Source organism: Teleopsis dalmanni, chromosome 2 (assembly GCF_002237135.1).
Source record: "Teleopsis dalmanni isolate 2A chromosome 2, ASM223713v2, whole genome shotgun sequence".
Taxonomy (NCBI): Eukaryota; Metazoa; Arthropoda; class Insecta; order Diptera; family Diopsidae; genus Teleopsis; species Teleopsis dalmanni.
Window position 1 is genome coordinate 6,275,387 of NC_051847.1, and position 7,585 is coordinate 6,282,971.

Sequence of the window (7,585 nt, forward strand, 5' to 3'; positions counted from 1 at the left end):
TTCACCTCAATTTGTTCAACATTATCAACGATTTTAAGGCCAAACATTCAATAAATACCATCGAACAGCCACCGTATTCACCTGATCTTGCACCGTGTGACTTTTTCCTGTTTCCCAACCTCAAATTACCACTCAGAGGAACGCGTTTTGAATCCATAGAAGACGTAAAACAGAATTCGCAGAGGGAACTCAAAGCCATACCGGAAAGCGCCTATAAAAATGCTTTTGGATGATTGAAGAAAAACGTTGGCATTTGTGATCGCTTCTCTAATGGACATATTTTTGAAGGAGATAAAATAAATATTGATGAAGATTAAGAATTTTGCGTTTTATTTATTTATGACCGGAAACTTTTCGGTCACAATGTATATTCTTTATTTTCACTACAATTTCAGCTAAAGTGTTTGCGTATACAAAATATTTCATCTATCTAATGTACAAATATTGTACAAATAATATTTACTCTCTAAACTGTTGTTCCTTGTTTTATTACCATCGACCTGCTGATAAGCAACGTACATAAGCTAAGTCAATAGCCAATTCAAAACAATAATCGTCCAAATTATTTTCACAGTAAAACAGAAAACAAATTGTTTTCTATCTGAAAAGTTCACGTGCTGCTATCGCTTTGGTAAGGTCACAAAATTTCTAGGCTTTTGACATATGTTCCATCTAACAGTGTGGGTTGGGTACATAATGAAATAGAAATGGTTAAATATTTAGTATATTTGAATGTTTGCAATACTAAAAATGTTTATACAATTAAATGTTAAACGTTTTTGTAATTAATTTTTAATAAAAAAATTGAAAAAAATTAAAAAAAACGTCATGCGACATCTCCCCGACGGGGAATTGAACCCCGGTCTCCCGCGTGACAGGCGGGGATACTAACCACTATACTATCGAGGACGTTAGAACTCGGGTAACAGAAATCGTTTTTATTTACATTTCACTATTAGAACTTAGCAGATGTTAAGCGCAAAATGTTAAGTTACTGTAATATTTTAACAATAATATACAAATCGCGAACATTACTTTTTCATAATTCTGTTACTAACATAACATTGACATTGTTAACAGTAGTAAATTAATTCTGATATACAAGGTATATATTTTTTTATTTTACATCATTACATTGTGTATACAATTTATTTATTATATTGAGTATAATATATATGTACTATAAATATATGTATGTTTTTATTTTATTTTTTATATACATTACTCTTTTTTATATCCTTCAAACTATTAATAGAAATGGGTACATTAAGTTTGTCAACATATAACACAGCAACATCGAAAATCATGTTAATTACTAATATCGTTTGTTTCTCTGTCTTCTTATCTGCCTGCCAATTTGTCTGTTAAAAGACAAATTAAAAATAAGTGTAAGTTTACATATAAATGTTTAAGTAAATAAGCGATTTTAAAGATTATAATAGATGTAAAGCGAATAAAAAGTTCGACGAAACCCAAACAGATCAATTCTAATAGGAGACAAATTAATCTCCCCTTTAATTATAATATTTTATTATAATAAGAACTAATTAATATATTTAGGTTTATTTATTAGATCTTATTCTTTATTGTTTTTTTGTTGTTAAATTTATTGGTTGCTTCTATTTTGACTTTACAATTTTAAATTTGATTTATATGCTTTGTGTTGAAGACTGTATGGTATATAATTTTTTATGCCAAATTTGCTCACATCCGTGACATACAATACTACCTATTTTTTAGAATAATAAATCAAATTTCATCAATCATCACACTTACGACAAACATTTTGTGCAAATTTTCCCACATTTATGTTAAAGTTCCGTTAAAAAGAATATTTAAAATTCTTGAATCTTTGGTATTTGTTTAAATTTGTGACTTTTTATGGTCAAGAAATAAATAATAAAAAAATTATGCTGGCTTAAATCGTTTCGTACCAGCCAAAATCCGATACCATTTGCATATCACGCGCTCTTCTATGAGTATTGGAATTTTTATTTATTGTTTTATATTATTTTCAGTTATTGTTGTTAAATTTATTAAATGTTATTATTGTTTCATTTGTTATTAAAACAAACAAAAAACCGGCGTTGCTCTGGAGCAAACAGGAGCTCTTAGTAAAATTAGAAATTGTCAGAAATATGGTAAGAACCCGGACACCAAACGAGTTATTTTTTTTTTTTTATTATTTATTTTGAAAATACGATAAAGGTTTTTGCATATATAATAAAATTATTTATAAATATTTCAATTGAAACTTTTTATAGAACAATTTTGTTAAAAACAGTTTAATCAGATATATGAAAAAATACTAAACTTGACTACATATTTTTATTACTATTCACATTATGAAGACATTTGTAAATATAGTATAGTTTTTATTAGATTTTGTTTAGAGTTTCTATCGAAGTACAGATATTTTTAATATTGTTATTATTGTTTTTAAACTACGTATTATTGAAAAAAATTATTAAAATCATTTTATTATAATACATAATTCTTTACTATATGTCAACCATAGCACTAGCTGACTTACATGAAGAATTCATTTATAACACCTTTTGTACTCTTACGATGCAACAATATTCCTTAGCTCTTCAGTGCGCTTTACTAACAAACGTTCAATGGAAATTTCAATAATGCATTTCACTTTTTATAAAAATTAAATAATTTTGTTATAAAATTACAATACTGAAGGGCTGCTATTAAATGGTATACATTTGAACTGAATACAGTATTTTTAATCGATTCGACTTCACCTTTACGTTAATTTTAAGTATTTGCATTTCAAATTTTTGTTCTAGAAAATTTACTTTTTGATGCAATAGGAAAAATTAGGCTGCTTTATGGCAGTCTAACAAGTCATTTTAAAGTCTAAACGAAAATTAAAAAAAATAAATATGTAATTAAAATTGAATTCAGACACATTCACCCATACAAAAGCCTAGACTTCGAAATCAAATTAAAAAATACTAAGACTTCAAGGCGCGTGCTTTGTTTATTCGATTTTAGTTAGTCACTTAATCGCTGATGGAAATGAACAGTTTTTAGTATCGTAGAATATACTTGTTGCGCCCATACAAAGGACTTTTGTGTTGCCTTCTAGAAACTCGAGGAAAATGAGTATGTCTACACAGAAATCAGAAATAATATCAACAATAAGAAGTATTACGCATCGCTTTTGAACTACATTTTGCTTAGTCATTCAAAATGTAGCTATATTCGATTTTAAGATATCTTTCTGAATCATTAACACAATACATCTTTCATCCTAAGGACATCAAAAATTAAATGCAAAAGTGAACTGTGGTGACTAAATCATAAATTAATGTGAAAATATATACATTAAAATTAAATTACGAAAATGTTTTGTGATTTCAATTTTTTATTAAATTAAAACATATTAAATAAACTTTAATTTGTTATAAAAATGTAATTAATTTTAAAAATAATTAAAAGCAGTGCTTAATTTTCGGTCAATGCTCCTGCAAACAGTGCGGAACTATAAACAAAATTCGTTTGCCTTCAAGTGTCTTGAAATCTATGACATTTAATTTTTTTCTTCGCTTTATGCTCAGTCATGCCGCTCTTATAGCGGAACTGTTTTTGTTATAATTATCACAAAACAAAAAAAAAACAAAAATATGTATTGTATTATTTTACGGAACTATGGTAATTCCTAATGACTCGTTCACAGCTCAAATCCATTAATAAGTCAAAGTATTTGAAAGTAGATTCAATTTCTATAAGTGCAAATTAACTTCGAGTGCTGGGCAAATAATTTTAGTTGTGAACTTTTGCAAAGCTATGGAGTTTTTTAAAACTTTACAATGAACTAAATAAAATCAATTTGTTATAAAAAAACAAGCCAATGGCGTGTGTATGAAAGCACAAAAAAATGTTAATGAATTTGTGAAACAAGTAGCAAATAGAAAAGTAACAGATCAAGAATAGAAAAGTTGAATAAATTTTTTTCTAGCTCAAGTCAAGTTTCTAGTCAAGTGCCTGACTAGTAACTTACTTATTTACTTACTTACTTACTTACCTACTTGCTTACCTACTTACTTACTTAATTACACTGAGAACTATGAGCATGATTATGGAGCCATGACAGTGATAAAGCTCCAGTTAGTAGGTAAGCGAAGGTTTGGAAATACAAATATAGAAATTCAGACTTTAATACTAAGATCTATTATTATAATGCATATCTTTTATATTTATAAACTTTTTTATGTGCTACTAGTTGCAATTTAGCAGTGCGTTTACACTATTGCAATTAACTCGATAAATACGTAGTAAAAAGTGTTCTATGAAATGCACAGTTTCTACAAAATGCATACAAAAATGTGTTGAAAATCTATATAAAAATGTGGCAAACATGTATACATATGATTATTAAATAAACATTTAATATTTGGAAGACCAATTTCATTAACCTGAAGCTATCAGTCTGATCTAAAATTAAAGCTATTCTTGAGTTAGATTAATTAATATAGTCTAATTCAAAGCTGTTCATAACACATATATCCAATTATCAGGAATATTAAACTCTAACATTAAAAAAAATTAAAATTAGTAAGGACTATAAATTAAATCATTTTATTTTGGAACTGGTGTTAAAAATAATGTTTTATTTTAATTTAATGATATAATAAAAAAAGACAGATTGCAGAAGAAACAATATTCTTCTTTTCTTTATTTCCATTTCCAATTGAATAATAATTCAATAATATATAATGTTTTAACTACTAATCTTAAAAATTATTGCTTAACTCAGGTCCACAAGTCTAAAGTATAAAAAACCTATTCTTATCTTTTCGTCTTTCTATCTATCATACATATGTATATATTAAATTTAATCAATTTTCATATATGAAATTAAATTCAGATAATCAAATATTTAATCCACAATTGAAAATCAATGAATTAAGCAGTTTTAATAAATATTTATTTTACTTCAGTAATACATCAGTCAATATGTATTTATTTTTCATTTGCGTCTTCATAGCAAAATGCAATTGAATCATTTGCGAAATTTAAGTTGACAGCTTTGTCATTCAAACAGTTTTTAAATATTGAAAGTGAAATATTGATTTTACTTGCAATGTAAATTATTACGTGCCATTATTGTTGTTGTCACCACTTCAGACAAAAGCACGAAGCTACACTGTGACATTATCTCCGCCTCTCGCCTAATCTCCCAACCTAAAACCGATATAAAAAAAATTAGATCAGATGATACATTGCTTTGAGAACACGTGCCAAGTATGTATCGGGATCTTTGACATATTATATACTTAGTCTATAGTTTATGCAAGAAAGCTTTTAAGTAAATATATATATATATGTAGGTATAGATACAAACTTGTTAACCAGACTAATATGAAAGACCTATTTAAGACATATATATATACAAAGCTATCATTACTAAAAGTAAATATAGATGTCTCCTAATTTTGACTAGCAAGTTTGTATTTAGAGCTGAAATCTCCATTGCTCATTTAATATACATATGAGCAATAGGAGTTCTTTAGGAAAATTTACAACTACGTTACACTTCTACATATATTTTTTTTCTGTCTTCCTTTGGCGCAATCCTTTAACTTAGATCTTAACGTCCTTCCAATGTAAGAATAATTTTTATTTCGTTATTAAAAAAATTGTGTTGCATTATGGTATCGAATATTGTCTTTAATTATCTATTGAGAACATATATCTCTAGTTTCAAAAATTAGTTATTGGCTAATATGTATGTTAATTACTTAGATAGCACATTCCTTAGATACATAATTACTTAGATAGTCCTTATATGATACGGCACTTAATGGTTAAGAAAACATCTTTCGGATCAAAAATATCTAACATCATATATTTATTTTAATTTGACGTATGTTATAGAAAATTATAATTACGTACTGCTTTTTCTAAATGTTATAAATGAGTGATACTAATTTTCACACATAATTTATAAATAATTTACAAATAATTTAAAAACAATTTAATTCAAGCTAAAACGGTTAAGTGCTATTTCGATAACTCTACTCATTTTCTCCAGTATCATCTAAATAGAGACACAATAGAATACTAGGTCACAGTGCGAAACCTCCAACTTAATAAACATCTAAACAATTAATTTAATTAAAACGTATATATGACTCGATTATATATATATATGTTAATATTAATTATTCAACACAAATTAATTATTATTAAAGCCCCTATTCACATTTTAATTAAAATTTTGTTGTATATTTTTAAGTAAAAATATATAAATAAATAATTAAACTTTGCATAAATTAATATTTTTCTCGAGACAAAAGTTTAATAATTATTCTGCTCTTCAACTGCAGTTTTATAAAATTTATTAATATCACAAACGCTCTGCGCTCTCGTGTAACAATTTTTGAATATTTAATTTTACTTATGGGATACCCTACAGTAAGCCCTGATGCTTTTTAATATAATGAAATTTGCATATAAATACTGAATAAGTAATTCTCTATGTGAACAGTGGAGAGAACACAATGTTTGTCTCGTCTATTGTCTCTGAAGTTAACCAACTCTTCATGTGGAATATTAAACTACGTATATTTCTGTATTCCTAATTCTGATTAAGGTGTGTCCTCACTATAGTGCGCACTATATTCGTTACTGACCAAGTTTGGTCCCGTTTTATAGCTAACAACGTCACTACATTTTTATTTAATTTTTATGCTCTTCACGGTATAATGCTGCCTTTTCTGCGTCTGATTAAATTTTTGCTTAAATTTGCTGTAATTTCGTTTAGTAAATAAGCAAGAAAAACAGATTTATTGCCAATTGTCGGTAGCACACGCGGTGTTCCAGTATCTTTGTAACCTTCATAAAAGCAACAACATTTACAAAATTAATTCGCATCAACAACATCGAAGGCAGCAATCAACAGCAATCAGCAGCGAACAGCATTACCAGCAGCTTTAATAACAAGTTTGGCAACTTGTTGAGATTTTTTTAATTCGGTTTTGTTTTTCGAAAATGTTTTTAAAGTTTTATATTTTACTAACTTTAGTACTTCATTAAATTTTCCTCTTAAAACATACGAAACTCTGCTGCGAAAACATACGAAAATCTACGAAAATCTACGAAAATTGTGCTAAAGTGCAAATCGTGTGAAAACTTATAGATTCAGTTACTTTCAATGTCTCCCACATATCGACGCCGTCAAGAACTGTTACTGGAGTCGTTTTCTCAATTGAGCACCTACGACATGGACGAACTTGACAATGGCATTTATTGTAACGAGTCGGAGAATAATAGTGCAACAGATTTGAGTAACACAACGGAAATGGACACAATGCAGTCTAACATGAGAACTTTGAGGTTAAAAATATTTGGACTTTTGATAAAGTGAAATTTCGACGAAAAGCTTTGAAAGGACCAATTCAATAACCTTTTTTTTTCTATAAAACTCATTTTAATATTTCATATTTTCTAAAAATATTTAGTTGGATTATTCAATTTTCGGTGTACTTTGTTTTATATATATACTTATTCGAAATTAAATGAAGTTGAGAACTTCTTTAACCTCACTTGTTTGTTGTCGACATTA

At 27.4% G+C, this 7,585-nt stretch overlaps 1 non-coding gene across 1 annotated transcript; it reads right to left on the reverse strand.

Annotated features, from left to right (window-relative positions):
* Positions 1 to 837: 837 nt before the first annotated feature.
* Positions 838 to 909, reverse strand: Trnad-guc. The gene has a single exon. It is a non-coding gene; the product is annotated as a tRNA-Asp (tRNA).
* Between the last annotated feature and the right edge of the window lie 6,676 nt (positions 910 to 7,585).